This window comes from Scardinius erythrophthalmus (assembly GCF_964197995.2).
Source record: "Scardinius erythrophthalmus genome assembly, chromosome: 21".
Taxonomy (NCBI): Eukaryota; Metazoa; Chordata; class Actinopteri; order Cypriniformes; family Leuciscidae; genus Scardinius; species Scardinius erythrophthalmus.
Genome location: NC_138241.1, coordinates 26,717,383 through 26,736,417, shown reverse-complemented (window position 1 = coordinate 26,736,417; position 19,035 = coordinate 26,717,383).

Sequence of the window (19,035 nt, the reverse complement as noted above, 5' to 3'; positions counted from 1 at the left end):
CACACAACATATTTATACATACATTATACATATGTGTGTGTGTGTGTGTGTGTGTGTGTGTGTGTGCATGTATATATACACAGACACACACACACACACACACAATATATATATATATATATATATATATATATATATATATATATATATATATATATATATATATATATAAATATAATATCATATATACACGCATAAATTATGTAAACCAATTTTTTGTTAGGTACGATTAATCAATTTGACCACATTTATATATATAAATGTATGTACTGTAATACTGTTTTTAATACTTTTGGAGTCTTGTTCAAAAAAGCTGCATTTATTTGATCAAAATACAGTAAAATAATAATAGTGTGAAATATTACTACATTTTAAAATAACTTAAATAATGTAGTTCATTCATATGATGGCAACACTGAATTTTCAGCAGTTTTTAGTGTCTGAAGTTTTAATAAAAAAACTTTGAAAAACCAAGATGTCTACAAGATGTTATGTGTTATTAAAAATATTTTCTTAATAGCAAAAAAGCATTAACAGTTTTTCTTACAGATAGTTTACTCTTATCGTGGACACGCTTATTTATCATTGATCCTTGTAGTTTCAAAATGCAAACACATTCACACTATGGATCTTCGAATACTGTGCCACTTTATACTCAGTGATATAAAGAGTCCTAAAGAGACCATAATACATTGGGATACAAAAACAATTAGGCTTATTCATCCACTTGCTTTGACATATAGAGGAACATGTTCTGCATTACACAGTGGAAGTTTAGATGAAGCTTTTTCATACTGAGAAAGAGGGATGGGCTCAATCCACTGAAGTGTGCCGTCTACACTGATCTTTGAATCCCCTTTTGACTTCAAACAAACTTCCACAATTTACAGAGAGTGATGCATTTGATGGAGGTTATAACGGCGGAGTCACAACAATGCTAGAACAGCGTGGCGTGATAGATTGGGTTTCTTTAATCGTTCTCAGTTGCCGTTTCATAAATCTTCAATGGGCCGCTGACCTCAGTCCCAAACACTTCATAAATCAACATATTCAACATTCAGCGATGGAAGGGGGGAAAAGGGGGAAAACGCAGCAGGGAATATGTTTAATCTAACTTTGCAGCTATTTAAAGCATGCTTCAAGTTCACAAAGGCAAGGTTCACAGATGCACAGGGAGCCACCTGTTGAACAATCATTTAGGAAGTAATAAATTGTGAGTCTTGATAAAGAAGAACCGAGGCAGGCATCTGCTGCTGATTACAATCGCACAAATTAACCAAAAGGAGGATGCGTTTGATGTCAAGTATTAAGCAAAAGGTTTACGGTTGTTTCAGTATAGCTTTCACTTGTTCATAAGGTGTGCAATTCATTTAAGGTGCTAAATTTCGCATTCCAAGTCAGCATGCTGTAACCTAGGAGCTAAATTCCCTGAAAAAAGTTTGCTTGTGTGGGCCATGTTTGTGAATGTCAGAATATGGTTGCTTGGTACCTGGCCGGACTTATATATGGATGAGTGCTTGTGCGCTCATCTGAGCAAGATTGCTTGCTGAACAGAAAATTCAAATACCAAAAAGGTTTTGGATTGTCTACCAAATAGCGGAACATTTGTTGCTAAAGTAGCGTTTCTAATGTGCCATCTGCAATAAAAAGGGTAAGAGGCCATAAAAAATGTTACATTTAATTTTCTATGCTTGGGATATAAAACTTAAGCGTGGTTAATGTCTGAGAGCTACACTTGGGGGGTGGGGGTGGTAATACACACCTTTTCTGTTTAAACTGCCAAATTCAGATTCCATGGCTAAAACAGTAGCACCTGGACTGAAGAATTCTCTGCATACTTTGGCTGTTAAATGTCTGGTTCTAAGCGGACCATGAACCAGCACTGTCTGAAGAAATAACAATTATTAAACAGGATTTTATCATAAGCGTGTTCAAAGAGCATAACTGGCCATGATGCAGTGCAAAAAAGTTATAATGAGACCATACTATTTCTTCTTACTCAAGGCAGTAAACGGAGTATGTGTAATTCTTTTCCTCCCCAGCAGGGGCACTGCATGTGTCATGCATTTTCAATTTTAAAAAATGTTATCAATTTCTTAAGTTGCCAACTGGACATTACCACAAATATTTGTTTTGGAGAGGCATGTAAAAAAAAAAAAAAAATCTGAAAAAATAAATTTAGTTACATGCAATTTAAAGAAAAACATTTAGGCTAATAAAATAATAATAATAATAAAAAAAAAAGTTCTTATATGATTATTTTGGTTTAAATTAATGTAGAATAATTTAAAAATGCTACCTGGTTCACAAAGTGAGAATGGACTGCAAGGTACATGATGCCCCTGTAGTAACGGTGTGTATCTAAAGGTGCATTTCAAGGCCTTATGGAAATTTTCATAAAAATTTTGTTCGAACAGGGATGGGTCTGTTATTCATCCCAGCTGTGCATCCCTACACTTCAATATCCTTTGCACTCACCAGCCCCCATTAATCCTAATGTCTAAGTTATTTCACTCCGGCAGTATCTCCAACTACATTAATAATCTCTGAGGGAGGGAGGGAGGGAGGGAGGGAGAGAGAGAGAGAGAGAGAGAGAGAGAGAGGGAGGGAGAGAGAGAGAGAGAGAGAGAGAGAGAGAGAGAGAGAGAGAGAGAGAGAGAGAGAGAGAGAGAGAGAGAGAGAGAGAGAGAGAGAGAGAGAGAGAGAGAGAGAGAGAGAGAGAGAGAGTGTGAAGGCCAGCCTGTCATATGCAGCACAGTCTTAATCATTGCATCAAAGTGTTATTGTACAGCACAGAATCGAGGCTGCCCGTGGAGAGCTTTCTCTGGATTCTTCATGTCAGATGGACTATTAATATGAAATACAAGCTGGTTGAAGAGACTAATATTCAAACCTGCTGTGATGCTCGGGGTGCAAAGATACTGAAACATGACTAATGTTCTGCAGACAATAGCAGCGTTTAACTGTCAGTGACAAAAACTACCACATCACAATGTCGGACAACCACAGTGCATGCTGTGTTATTGTGAATCAGTTTTGAACACTTTAAAATGTCATTCAATCGGCTAAATTAAAATGCTGATAGTTTTCATGAGAAAAACTTAGCTTTAAAAACTCTGAACGTGCAGCAAACACTACCAATTTCATTAAAATGTACTATGATAGTAGGCTACACAGTATAAAGTCATATCAAAGTAGGCCTACATTATGCAAGTTTTGGCTCTCTAGCGGCTTAAAAAACAAAACGCCATGCGTTTTGCGGAAAAACTTTGTTTTGATTGTGCTTTGGCTCTGGGTCCGTGTAACGCTTCACAATTCAGTTTTCAGACCATACCATGCAAATGCAAAAATGAAAAAGTGAAACCAGACATTCTTTTTTCTTGTTTTTCCAGTACATTATCAATGGATATTTGCCTTTTTTCCCCCTTTTTTCAATTTTACTTTTGCTAAATTGTGACTTCAGAAACAAACATTTGAATAAATGAAATAAACCAATTTTCTATTTTTCCATTTTTTCGTCTTGCAATTTGTGCCGTGGGCGGTACCATTAGCACGGGGGGGTGGCCGTGGACTAACTTAGTCTTTACTATCATTTCATTTATGTAACTGCTTTATTTACACTGCATGCACGTTTGAGGGGAAGTTTAAAAGACGGAACACAGGACAACATTTTTTCACCCGAAGTGCCATAACTTGTATTATTAGGCTAATAGTCTACGTGTAGGCTACTAAATTATAAGGCAGTCTCGGACCGGCCATCGGGAGCAGCCGGGAAAAGTGAAATCCCGGTGGCCTGGGTATGATTTGGCACATTGCCCGACCTGTTTGTATTGACCTAATAAAAAATACTACCAAGCGAAAATATAGAAAAAAAAAGTTTCTTTTTTTTGTTAGGTTTTTAGCTCTCGTTTGTAATAGTCTACAATACAATAAAGATGCAGATGTTTTCACTATAGCGGGCATTGTTCGTTACCAAGGCATCCGCTTGAGCTTCTGTGTGCTTTAGCTCTACACTGCTTCTCGTTCCCGTAAAATGCCCTTAAATCTATCTAAATCTATCTTAAATCACAGTTGTAGACTATATAGTCTGTTCATTACAATAGAAGCAGTTCGCCGGGATATGAGCATGAGGCGATAGCCTATATGCTATAGCTATGTGCTGCAAATCAAAAGCAATAATATTTATTTATTTTCAATAAATAAACATAAATACCTTGCTACGTTTGGCACATTGCCCAGCTTGTTTTTTATTTTTTTATCCGAGCACATTAAATTCGCCATTTGATAATGAATCAGCACTATAGACATTAAATAGCCTATTGTATTAGCCTACAAACGAGAGCTAAAAACCTTTAAAAAATTGTGGGGGGGGGGGGGGGGGGGGGATATGCTTATTTTTTTCTATATTTTTTGCTTAGTAGGCTATAATTTTTATCGTTATTCTAGATTCTCGTGAAGTATCTTGAAAAGCGCTGCTGCTCGCGAGCCACCCCCGTTCTGCTGCACTGAAAATGAACTGTCTGGGATCTCGTGGTTGTGGCTGCCTCGGCTACTGTACCATGTAAAATGAACAACAACAAGGATATAGCTATATATTAATAAAATAAAATAAGAATGAATAGGTAAATACAAACTAGGGCAATGTGCCAAACCCAGGCCACCGGAATTTCACTTTTCCCGGCTGCTCCCGATGGCCGTTCCGAGACTGCCTTATAATTTAGCACAGACTATTAATAATAAAAATGATGGCACTTCGGGTGAAAAATGTCGTCCCGTGTTCCGTCTTTTAAACTTCTCCTCAAACGTGCATGCAGTAAATAAAGCAGTTACATCAATGAAATGATAGTAAAGACTAAGTTAGTCCACGGCCACACCCCTGTGCTAATGGTACCGCCCACGGCACAAATTACAAGACGAAAAATGGAAAAATAGAAAATCGGTTTATTTCATTTATTCAAATGTTTGTTTCTGAAGTCACAATTTAGCAAAAGTAAAATTGAAAAAAGGGGAGAAAAAGGCAAATATCCATTGATAATGTAACTGGAAAAACAAGAAAAATGAATGTCTGGTTTCAATTTTTCATTTTTGCATTTGCATGGTATGGTCTGAAAAGTGAATTGTGAAGCGTTACACGGACCGCTCTGCATGACTGTGCAGACAAATATGACCCTTCACAAGAGATAACAAATATGGCAATTTATCTATTCGATAAAATACCTTACTCACCTGTTGAGTAATGAAACGCCATCTCTGCGTTGCTTTTACAACATTTCAAATCCCTCAGTTCTGTTCTCCCCATCTCTGCATCGCTTTTACAACATTTCAAATCCCTCAGTTCTGTTCTCCTCATATCTGCGTTGCTTTTACAACTTTTCAAATCCCTCAGTTCCCGCCTTCACCGAAAAGCCAAGCCACTGATTCTCGTTTTGTTACGAGCTCTGTCGCGTTCTCTTTTTGCCAGCAGACTCTCCTGTTCACATTTTTTAAAACGGGTGATTCCCCAGAGGTTCCAGGTTTAGTGTGCTCCATGTCATTTCTTGTTCGTTATGAAAACCATAGATATATATACACATAGATTCCCCATAAGCGGCTGTTGCTATGGGCTTCTAAATGTAATCCGTCGGCCTTATTGGAACGGTCAAAGTCGTCCGTGAACATTCCCACACCATACATGCTTCAAAGTAGCCAGAGCAACTTTTCTCTATTTACAAATATGACAAGACACGCATGGGTGAATTCAAGTCTAAAATAAAAACTTATATTGAACTTAACATCAGAGTAAGACAAACGCACATTTTGGAAGAAGGATTAATGATGTAGGCTATTGACCCATTATTTAAATGTTGTTCATTTTGAACAAAAAAAGTTACATATTGTACCTTTAAAATGTACATAGATCTTAGTCAGGGTATTTAATTTTTGACAGAAATTAAAACGAGGTTGTGAGGGATAGAATGCAGTGTGTTTAATGGATTGTATTGTTGTTTAACAACAATCCGATTGTTCAGCAGACTGAACGTCTTTTCAACTCGGTGAGTGTTTTAGCGCAATTTTCTCACCTCATGGGATCACAACACTAAGAGATAGTAAATCTTTTCCTTTGTGCGTTCCCGAGATTAGACCTTCCTTAACATAATGCCGAAAACCCGAAGTCACTAGGTGGTCTGGTTGAGGAGTAGATAGAAGTGCAAGATTGGTGCGCACAGACGCACAGAACAGAAATCATGAGTTAACAATCGCAATTTGTTCGGTGGAAAATTGCGCTAAAAACGTTTAATACACAAACACCTTTTAAAAGTTATGCGTTGCGAAAATTACGTGATCTAGGATGTTTATGCAGTGCTTGCCATTTTAAGGACTGTACATCTAATTCAATATGTCTAAACTGTCTATTAGCAACTAGAGAATTAATTGTGTTTAAACATTTTTAATTAGTTACTTCATATTATGTTTAAATCGACAGTTTATTTAAACTACAACTTGAAATTTAATTGACTAGCTATATTTAACTTAAATGGATGGCACACTAAGTTTTAACTTGATTAGAGGGGGAAAATGCCCTAATACAAGTAACAAATTATTATTATTATTATTATTATTTTTTATGCCCCGGAAGATATTTTCCAAGGCCAAGTATTCCCAATTAATGCAGAAGGGAATTCCAGACACTTAAGTGTCATAAATGTGAGCTGTAGCCTGTAACTTATAGAACAATGAATGGTTTCATTTAATGGATTGCATCATGTTGAGGTGCTGGTAGGAAGAATGATCCAACGATGAGCAAATTAAGAGAATGGCTATGGGAAAAATGAAACGGTGTAACTCGATTAGCCACTTGATTTGAGTGACATGTAGGTCTTGGCCTGAGTCAATCAATTGAGTCTCTCAAAGGAATAGACAATGAGAACAACATGGCTGCCATTGCCACCCAAGGCTTATTTACATTAAATTATATTCTATTAATTTTCCAAAAATGCAATTAAAGGTGACCACAGGGATACATCATTTATATATAATCATATTGGCAGTTTGATATTTGTGATTTGCTGGAGGCTTTGCTCTTCACTCCTTTAATTCATTATTTGATTGTTTCAGAGGAAATGAACTACACAGAAGCTGTAGTTATGTCCATGTCTATTTGTGTACAGACATATGTGGGATTTGATGCAGTATTCTCATTTAAATGTATCGTATACAACACAATACGCTGCTTTCTATGCACTTGAACTGGCATCCTCAAATCGGTGAAGGTGTGTGCATGTGAATGCATTTAAACGCTTTTAATCGAGTCTCTGAGGTATGTAAACATATTTATTTTCATGCATATGGTTTAATCTCCCTGAATGCATGTATATGATTATGATAATGTTTATCCACGTTGATGTACGTCTAGCCAGGAGCATGATAAATCTATCCTGTTGTCTTACTCATCCTCCGACCCAATTTAAATCCACGGCTGGAGTCGGGGCAGGTCAGGGGTGAGGTGGGGAGAGGTGCTGTGTGTAAGACGCAGCGGGTGTGTGTGTGTGTGTGGATGGGGGTAGTGGATCTGTGTTAGTAAAAAGAAGACTGGAACTCGATAGCATGAGCTGAATCACATTCAATCTGTGTACCAAATTGATGGCGATGAAAATTGGAGAAGAGGGACACAAAAAAACACTTGTTTGCAGATTAATGTTCTGAATGGCGGTCTGTGAGACTGCCCTTTATGGATGGCTTCACATGTGGGCCTCAAGACCAAGCCTGAGGATTACCTACAACTCACTCCTGTTACACACTGCGCACACACACGAACACACGGGTACCACAAATCCAGTCGAGATTTTGTTGCATGTATAAAATTGTCAACAAACCACACTTAGACTTAAACAAGCAACATTAAAAATATTGCTAACACTTTATTTCGATAGTCCACTTTAGACATTCTAGCTTAGTAACTTTGCAGCTACATGACAACTACCAGTCATAGAGTATTACAGTAGACTGTCTGCTAAATATCCGCTAACACTTTATTTGATGCTCCCCAACAGACATTCTACTGACTAGAAGTAACTTTACAAGTGTCATGCCAACTTATTCTAACCAACCCAAATCTCAGTCCATTACAACTCTAATGAGAGTTAGTTGACATGTAGTAGCAAAGTTCTACTTATTAGAATGTCTCAAGTGGACTGTTGAAAAAAGTGTAACCAAATATTCACTTTAGTACAATAAACAGCATTAAAGACTAAAAATAATTGAATGTCTTTATGTGAGAATTTACGAATTAATGTATTTTGGATGCACAGATGTTCTAAATTTAATGGTGGACCTCCCAGAATGGGAACATATGACACAAAAAAATGTGTTTCAAGACAATAGATCTCTTACTTGCTCCTTGCACTATTTTAAAATGCAATGAATTTATCTTGAGGATTCATTCAAATGTCTGTTGACTAACAGCAATTAATGCCATAAATATTCAATATTCTTAATCTAGTTTAATATATCCTCCCGTTTTATGCAAATTATGAGTCATTAGCATAATCACATTTGACTACATCCTTATAAACCAAGTGAAAGATTACAGCGCATTTTAAAATACATGTATATTAAAGAAACATATTCAAATGTTAATGTAAACGTGGTGTGGACTGTGAAGGAATTAGTGCGCAGTGTGTTCGGGCATTAGTAGACTCATATATATGTGTGACAAATCGCACAAATTCTAGGTCGGAACGTCCATGAGGAAAGTTTCCAAATACCTAAATGTGTCATCGGATTGTGTAAAGGCACCTCTCTCATATACTCAAACACAATGTAAACTCTGTGCGACTTTTCCCTGCAAAATTCATTACCAGATAAAATGAGTGTAAACGGGGAAGGGGAACAAATTGCAGAGATGGAGAGAGAGGGAGTGATAGTGAAAAGGACATTACCTATAGCAGCACTTAAGTTGACATGGGGCCTGTTAAAGCTTCAGCCAGATATCAGGCTGGATAAAGACGCCAGCAAAGGCCATTATGTAGCCACGAGAGACTCTATCCCTCTCCCTTATTTCGCTTGTCCCGCTCTCGCTCCCTCTCTCAAACCTTGAACATGTCAGGAGTTCAGTGTCTGAGGGGCCCCCTGGATGCAAGTGAGCGAGAGGTCCCATCGGATTCGTCCGACATCTCGCCAGCCCGGCTTCGTTTTCACTCCATTGCCCATCTCTCATCCAAACTTTTGCGCTCTCACTCACACAAGCACACAAAAACAACAAACCGAGTTTTATCTTTGCCCCAAACACAACATTAACTACCGAAGAACTAGTAAGACACTATAAATCCGCCCCCAAAAGCCTGGATGGCTTCCTTCTCAAATAAGATCATTATTGCTCAAGTAATCCCATTAAATAGATCATTTTGCAAATATCTAAATCCAATTAATAATTTGTTTTCAAAGGCGGTGAGGAAAAACAGTATGCTATAGAGAGTTGACACGCTGTGACTCACAGCCCTTTGTTGCCCGCCTCAGCGTCAGCACTGCACGTAAAGGCTGAAAAAAGCAAACTTAAGCCTGAAGCATCATGTTGGGGAAAACAGGATGATGAAAGCCACACTCATTACAGGAAAATAAGACATTCACTTTCCACAAGCTTTTTAATTAATGCGTCAGACTCCGAAAAGGCCTTTCCTCAGAATCCACGGTGCTTTAGAGAAGCAGAGCTTTTTTTGATATCCATGAACCCTTGAATTCATGAGTCAAGGAGCACTCTGGTTAAGTGAATTAACATGTAATTAAATAAGTGAGCATCTGTTTTGTGGATTTTGAAGATATATATACACCAGAGACTTTTTATTTTATTTTCATAAGCACAGTCAAAGTAGTACAAGCCAATTAAATGACTAGTCTGAAAATAATTTTAGCAGTCCAGAACAACAGAACCATGAAATACTGTGCATACTTATTGCCGGTGCAACAAATCACAGCTGCGGTGAAATAACAGAAGTACAGTTAATTAGAGCAATGTTTAAACAATGACATACCTTAAATCATGCCCTTACTCCCAAAAAGGAAGCATTACTTAGTTACTTTTTATGGGAAGTGATGCATTACGTTACTTTTTCTCACCTGGGCTGGGCTTGCTTGTTTGTTTGTTTTAATAACAAGAAAAAGGTTATATTTTTGGCGAAAAATTAATAAGCCTCAGGCTGAAGGAAATTCAAATTCACTCCTGTACAGTAGAAGGCGGAGCTCAAACAAATCTTACAGCTGTGCTGCCATTCTGGAACAGGACACAGGAGAAGAAACAGAAAGTTCAAGGTTTAAAGTATATTTGAAGTATTTAACATTTTAATTATTGCAGGTTTGCATAATATTTGGAGTTTGCATTTCACAGTTTTTATTCATTTTGAAGAATAGATATATACAGGCCTTTAGCTATGTAATCTACTATGGCTATGCAGTACAGTACATTTTTATCATGCATGTTAAAAGTCAAAAACATGGTGAAAGAGACCAATTTTTATAATATATATATTTTTAGAATCTGATAATATTATTTCAGTTTATAATATGATTTAATGTGAGTCATAGGGTTTACCAGGACCACGTTTGTTTTCTTTCCATTAACATAATGATTTTTGTACTGTACAAACTGTATATTCAATCCCCCAAATTTTGTCCCTATAATTAAGATTTACCAGAGCCATACACTCACACACACACACACACACACACAAAATTAATTTCTCAATATATTTTCTTCTATTTTGTACAGATAAAAAAGGTTGAGATGGCATGAGCAAATCTGATTTTTGAGTGAACTTTTACTCAACACTAATAACTAAAAGTTATTTCATTAATGAGAGAAACCTACAAAAAAGTTTCCACGTGACCAAGTGCACTGTGCAGACCAGCATCATGTGACACTGTCACACTTATTAACACATACAAGCATTCTAAAGAAAAAAAGATGACAGGGCTAGTTAGTACTTCAGGTGGGGGGTCAAGACCAGCATGAGGTTTTCAGAACACAAGTCCAATACAAAACTCTTTAAAACACCACAATAGAAATGAATGCGCACACAAAAGAACAGGTACTTTTGAGGAACATAGCACCTGTAACTTAATATTGCATGTATCTCAGCTGCATGTACCTCATTTTCAAGCTCTGCCATAGACAAACCACCTAAATGTGTTATCTTTAAAGAGAAAAAAGAAAAGCGTCCTGTGCATAAAGAGCGCTGTTTTTAAGTGTCTGAGCATGCAGATTGCCCCCTCTTGTTTGTTTTGATCGGTTAATGAGTGTGCCATTTAGATCTTTATCATGAATGAGAATTCGAGGCTCACAGCTTTACTGTGCCTGAAGAGGTGTGTGTTACTTTTGGGGAATTTATGCATAGACACTCATGCTGTTGATTTCATGGTTTTTTGCTATCTCTTAGTTAACAAATGTAGTTAACAGAACATTGTTATGGTTGAAAGGAATGAGAGAGAAACACTTGAGGGTGGTTATGACATATCTCTGTGCTTGACTATCCTTATTTGCACCTATATGGGGGAAAAAAAGTCAATTGTGACCAATACAGGCGAGTCAAAGTTTGAAAGCATTGAAAAATGATAGACAAATATGCTTGCATTTATCTGGAAATATGCTTAACCCTTACTTTGTGTTCCAGTCATTTTGACCCGGAGAGGATTGTGCTAGTTATATAGTTTTTGCATTGGACTAAAATTTACTGACTTTGATCACACAGGTATAACAATTTCCCAAAAATTGTAATAATTTTTGTACCTTTTTTTGGGGTCGATCAAAACTGACAGGCCTACAAAAAAAAATTTGTTTATAAATCTCTCGTTATACAATGTTATTGCAAAATATTGAATCTTTTTATCAACCTGTTTTCTTTCGATTAGGACAAGTTTTGTATTTCTTTTTGGAACAAACTGATCATAGACCTCATTAATCTAAGTTTATACACCTTAGTTTTTTTAAGGCGAATAAGCTTGAATGAACTTTTTTCACTCAAAAACTGAGGTGTATCAGCTCAGATCAATGAGGCCCACAATCAGTCAGTTCCAAATAATACAAACCCTGTGCTAATTGAAAGAAAATAAGTTGACAAACATAATATAAATTGGTCATAATATAACATAATCAGAGATTTACAAGCAATTAAAAAGGCTGGTCATTTTGAACACCAAACTAGGTAAAGGATTTTCAACACAGCACAAGGATCAAACACCTGTAACACTGTTCGCATAATTTAAATGCCATGGAAATGGATCAAAACATAATTTTAAAACAAAGAAAAGCTGTTAGACATTATTTTAGATTTCATGTAATTATTATTGTATTTGAATAAAAGTCAATTAGAAATACACTAAAGTGGTCTCAGACTACTACTACTAATATTAGTATATATATATAATTAACTAGTGGGCTCAAACTTTTGGACCATGTATACTTGTAAACTCTTGGCACCCTGAAACAGAATCATCTTAAAGAAACAAACAGTACTAAATGTGTTTGAAAAATATGATGTTGACTACCATGATTTATACAGCACAGTGACTAGAAATGACCAATTACCTTCATCCCAAAACAAAATCAGAAAGAGATGACAGTTAATATAGAAAAACATACTAAGAAGAAAAGAGGGAAAGACTCGGAAAATGGAAGCTGAATCTGAGCAGAGGTCAAACTCTGGAGGTTAATACCTGCTGTTGAACACGGTGGCGAGCCTGCGCTGAGCTCATCTCACTAATGAAACAGAAACACATCCTCTCCTCAGCTCAAACGCCAATCGCTGCCAGCTAAAAAAGCAGCCCATTCATGCCTCCTGGCAGTCTGTGTTTAAGTATGTGTGCGTGTGTATGTGTGTATAAGGGGAATGTTACCTGCCCTAGTGGAGTTTGATTAATGAAGAGAACAATAGAGCTCTTGTGGATGGCTCAGTCAGCCCCACTTGGTTCTGGTCCAGTGAGTCAGAGGGTACTCCATACTCCGGCCTTAAACTCATCCACATCTATCCATCTGTCCATCCGTCTTCCTATCTGCTTTCTCCCTCAGTATCTATGCTCATCCCGGTCTCTCTTCTTATTCACTTCAGCCCCTTCCTGCTCTTTCAGGATATACAGTATATCACATCTGAGTGTGTGCTGATAAGCATTGGAAAGTGATGTAGAATTTCAGTCCTAATGGACATTCTCTGTCAAAAGAGAAGGAAAATACCATCGCCAAAGACTGCAGGACATTTTATACATTCACGGGCGTTTCTTCAACATGGCCACTTTTGGCCCTTTGGATTACACATAATACTTTTTTGAAAATTCCCACCAGATGATGCATTACGTTTTGTCAGCAAAGACTAATTTAATTGATAGCATTTTATGTATCCCAAACGTACCCAATTTAATATTAACACTTTTTCACAATTTGACAAAATTACATCTTAACGGCCTCAATTTGCTTATAAGTGACATTTACTTTTTTGACAATAAAATCTGGATAAAAGTTTTTGGGGCACATAAAATGACACCACAAATGAGGGACAGTTGTGTTTTTTGATGTATAAAAATGTATAAAAGTACATTTTACACACACGCAAAAAGGTTTAAGCATATTTGCAACAAAATACTGTACTGTTTTGATTTCTGCATGATTTTTTACCATGCTTTTTCTTCTACTATACAGGTTTGCTCTTTCAATTCATCATGTGACAGCCAGCAATTACTCCATTTGGATGAGGATATAAGAATCTCCATTCTTACAGTCTGACAGCTTAATTCTTGCCCCGTCAAAACTGATGCCTCACAATTAATTACTCATATTTTCCCAACTCTCACAGTCATAGACCACTTTTGACCCCCCCCCCCCTCCCTCCCTCTCTCTATCTGTTGCCTAATTGTATCAAAACACCCCTTCAAATCGAACCACCTGCGAGTAGTTTACAAGGCCAACTCTTGTGCTCATTTTACTTGCAAATCAGGAACGTTTCGGAGAAAAACACGGGTGGGAAAAAAAAAGAGGGGTGACTGAGGGTCAGTGATATTCCAGCCAGCCTGTGCTTGATGGCTCATCACCCAGCTATGTGACACTTGCAAAACATTGGAGAATTTCCACCTTGTCTGCACTATGGAAACGGAGCGCGAGAGACCCTAATGAGGACATATGGGCGAAAACCGGCCGGAATGACGCTGTGGGCCTGTTTTGAGAAGTACTGCGCGATTATCTGCCATGTTCCCGTGTTTATAAAATAAACCTTGGCATGTTTGCAAGCACGCCGCTAAGAGGGGATTGTGAGAGCCTGGGGTTGTTGGCCGTGACTGGGAACTGAAAGATCATTCTTCATGTCAACACCACAATCATTTAGAAAGTTTGCCACAAAGGCCGAAAAATAAATGAAGCATTGTGAGGCCGTATTGGCTCTCCAGGATAATTACAGCGTCAAAGGAAGAGGGTAAAACATCTGTGCTGACTCATATTCAGCAATGCTTCATTTCTGCTCAAAAAATTCACTCGGCATGATTTGGCATCGCTGCTTATCATTATAGCCGTGGTGACCTCGTGACCTCTGGGATTACTAGGAGATGGGTTTTCAGTCCACGGTTTGTTGTCAAGTGGTGTCGAATCAGCAGAGTATTTGACTGTAATATAAACGGTCGGGTATACAGAGGGAAGGGAGGGGGGGAGGGAGGAAGAAAATGAGAAAGTATCTCGATAGCAGAGAAAGAGGCGAACGCGAATGACTCGAGCTAATTCATTTCTTAAATACCACTGTAATCCTCACTGGTAGCAGTTTTATAGTGGGGTAAATGATTGTTTATCTCAGATTAATTTGATTAAAGAGCTTTTAAGTCTCTTCTGTGGAGCGCCCAAAGCAGCAGTGCATCTTTCCAGCCAGTCATTTTCTGTAGATTAGAGGATTGTAATTAATTGGGCAATTGGCTAATTGTCCTGTTTCTTAATGAGGGACCACCGAGAGACTGATGTCTCCTCTTGCACGGTGACCTTTTTCACGCTGGAGACACTGCCAATTTTCATTCCGCCAGTATGTTCAATCCACGCTCAGCTATAGGCCAAAGAATATCCAAACATAAAAAGTCCCAAAGAATGATTCTATTGAGGTTCAAAAAATGGGAATAATGGGAAAAAATACAGCTGGGAAATCATATCACCTGTTGTTAGCGGCTAGCAGAGAGGATTAGAGTGAAATTACACTAAGTACCTTGACACCTCTAATGCAGGCAGAGAAATTAGAGTATTCACATGAGACTGACTGTTAAAGCTTTACAAAGATTTCAGACGTAGTGAGATGCAATAAAGGTGAAGTGACATTCACACTGGGAGAAGCCGGTTTGATTTTAGGCACCTGTAAAACGGAGGTGGCAGGTGTAAAGAGGGATTGGGTCCCGCCATCATGATCTATCAAAACCAATCTTATACCAAACCATTATGCCAGCAGCTTTCCAAAATAATATGTTCCGTCCCATCGAGAAAGATTATACTGCTTCGCTTTGTGATAAAGTGCACGGGACCATCATCACTCTTTAAAATTAATTACAAGAATGAATTTTCAAAAAAAAAAAAACATTGGAAGAGCAGATTTAAAAAAGCGATACAAAATTGGAATACTTATTTAATGATATAAACTGTTTATGCTAATCTAGATCAAAACGCAAGTGCCATATTCTGTGTAGTATTCATGTTGGTTTCATACATAAAAAAAAAAAAAAAACCTTGGCCATTTTAGAAAAATTACAAAAATGACCTACCTCTAAAAACAGATATTTTCATGCAAATGTATTATATTTTAATAGTTGATAACAAAAAAAAAAAAAAGTGGCACAATTTTTCTTTATGCTTAATCCCTCACTGCATTTTCTTAACAGGGAAACACATTGCTTAACAGTGAGGCATGAACACTATTTTCTTGATGCTAACTGTCTGTGTTGACAGCCAAAGCTAGTGTTACAGATTGTGCTTTTATAACTCTGAGGCGATAGGTTAAAAAGTAGCTTGGTGTCATATCCTTTAATATATCAAGACTAGTCTAGTCACGGTCATCCTGTCCTTCTTTCTCTCTCTGCCCATTAGGCATGATCAGACAGCTGAATGTGGCCTCTGTTAGCTTTGACACAAGAAAACTAGCAGGCCAGACGTTTTCAGACTGGATAGATGGCAGCATACTAAAAAACAAAAATAAATAAACAAACAAATTGGTGCCTGTTTAGCTGGCACTGTCAGTTATGTGACCCATTGCCGGCCCACCCGAGGCTGTTCATAAACATAACACTAAAATTCACCAACACTCCTTCAAAATTCACAAATTCATCAAGCAACCTAGTATTTACTAAATGAAAAAACTAGCTGCTGGAATGACACCTCAAACATCCATTTTGTGAATGTTTTCATATCATCGTTAACTCAGTACATGCTTTTGTTCACTGAAATATGGGGAACAAATACTACACCTGTCATGTTTTGGTGTCCATCCATTTGGTCTCCATGCTCCCTGTGCTAAATCAAGAAAAAACAGGGAGAAATATACATGTAGTTCAATTGAATAGTTGTTAAAAGCTATGGAGATCGGAGGGTGCTGATCAGGTGACTTGATTTAGCCAATGAGAGGAGTTGGATTCTCCAAAACAAAGGTTTAGGTTTATATGATTTCTGAAGGATCATGTGACACTAAAGACTGGCGTTATGACGCTGAAAATTCAGCTTTGCCGCCACAGGAATAAATTACATTTTAAAATACATTAATATAGAATTTACAATTACAATTTACAATTTATTACAATTTCAAATTGTAAATATATTTACCATTTTTAATTTTTGCCTCAGTGATCATAAGAGACATATTTAAAAAACGTAACAAAACCTTACAGACACAAAACTTTTAAACTGTAGTTTAAATATACAAATTTTTGTTTGGTGAGTAGTTTGGTGTTATTTTCCAAAACCTCCATCGAAAGCCTGAAATGTATTTGAGTGAGCTGGAAATATTCTAATATTCTCTTCATTGAACATCTTTTCTGCTGAAATTTCATTAACCACATTTAGCACAGAGCAGCTTTCCCTAATGTGCATCTAAATCCATCCACTTCAATTCTTCACCATGCGTTCAATGATCAGAAACAGCATAGAGGAGGAAGATGTGAATTTAAAATACCACAAAAAGTGTCAGCAAGGTGCCGGAAGAATAAACATTTACTACGGTGAACAAAACAGAGAGAAAGTGTGCAAGAGAGAGCAAAATAGGAAATAGAAAAAGGCAGGCTGTAACTTGCCCCACATTTACAAAGTGGATTATCATGGTTTAGGATGGTGATTTGAGTCTCTGGGAGTTGACACATCGCAGATGTTGCTTTTGAAGAGACCTGTTAAGGCATGGTGGGAAGCCACTCAGCCTCCCAGCTTCCATCGCTTCCCTCCGCCCAGATTGCTGTGATTTTGGGCCGTGTTTAGGTGTAAACACCATTACATTTTGTCAGTTTGTGATACTGTTTGTCTGGCCTGCAAAATGACAAGCTCTTACACAGGAACCAATAGAAAACGGTGAAAACATTCTGCTTCCGAAAGCCCGCCACCCCTCTGACACATTAGAATTTATGAGCTGGTAATTCCCGCCGGAGTAATTTGGCTGGTATAGGGTCCAGCGGTGCTCCAACCGGGCTTTCATGTTAGAGGAAAGCCGGGCAGACAACTGACTGATTGACTGTATTACTCCGTGTTTAGCGGCATATTTGAGAGTAAAAGAGCTCAGGAGAGCAAGAGAGAAACCTGAGGTTGTGTCGTATCAGCTTAAACCAGAAAATCTGGTACCACCAGATGGGTCCACTATGAACAATGTAAAGACTGACTAATGAGGCATTTACAGATCAACATACACACTGACTCACGCAAGTCGTCCTTAATAAACATTCCAAAGTTCAGTTTGTCATTTGCATTTCAACAGATCTGAACAAGTGCTTTTGTTGGTAATTATCTGACAGGAGTTATATGCAACCAAACAGCCATTTCTCATAAAACAGAAATATTTTAAGATAAGTTAAGATAAAACGCTATAAGTAATGCAGACAAGCCCGGATCATATATTTTAATATGGAGATCGCAGTTTGACAAGGCTGGGAGACCAGAGAGAAAAGATAAGCTGGTAAAATCACAATAAAATGTATAAGTATGTAAATGTATATCTTATAAAATATATAATAAATAAAATGAAAAAAAATCACAATATTAAAGTCAGATTAGGGGACACTAGAAGTAATGGCAGTTCTCACAAAGCATAAAATGAACACAAAAGAATATATTTTGAAGAATGTCAGTAACCAAAAAGCCAAATATAAACCTCTATAGAATTTTTTTCCCATACTATGGCCGTCAATGGGGCCCATAAAATGTTTGGTTATCCATATTCCTCAAAATATCTTCTTTTGTGTTCAGCAGAAGAAAGAAATTCATACAGGTTTGGAACAACTTGAGGGTGAGTATCCCTTTAAGGCCCATTTGATTTGATTGAATTATTTGAATTATTCTCTGATGTTGGCTAATGGTCACATGATGTATTGTTTTATTTTTCATCAACTCACAAAACACCAGCAGTTCCCTCAAAAACCACCAGGGGTTCAAAATCCCCAGTTTGGGAAACCTCAAGTAATTCTTTGTAAAGAGTAAAGTCCTTCTGAAACCTACATCAACTACAACCTGCTCAAGAAAACAATCAAATACAATAAAAATCTAAAGTTATAGTATGTGAATATTTTTTTTGTTTTCTTTGACATTGCAGCTCATCTGTTGGATTATCAAGCAGTCAAATGACGTGTAGTGGCTAGTAACATAAAATCAATTTGTACAATAGGTTTTTATAATATTATAGATAATAATTGTAATATATTTTTATTTTAGCACACACACACACACACACACTATATATATACATGTTACTTATATTTGTTCAACCGAGTAATGTTGTTTAGGGTAAACTAAAGCGATGTGCCAAAGGTCAGGACTGAAGCCATATAGATGCACATAGTTGCGGAACAATCTGTGCTTTTTAATGAAAG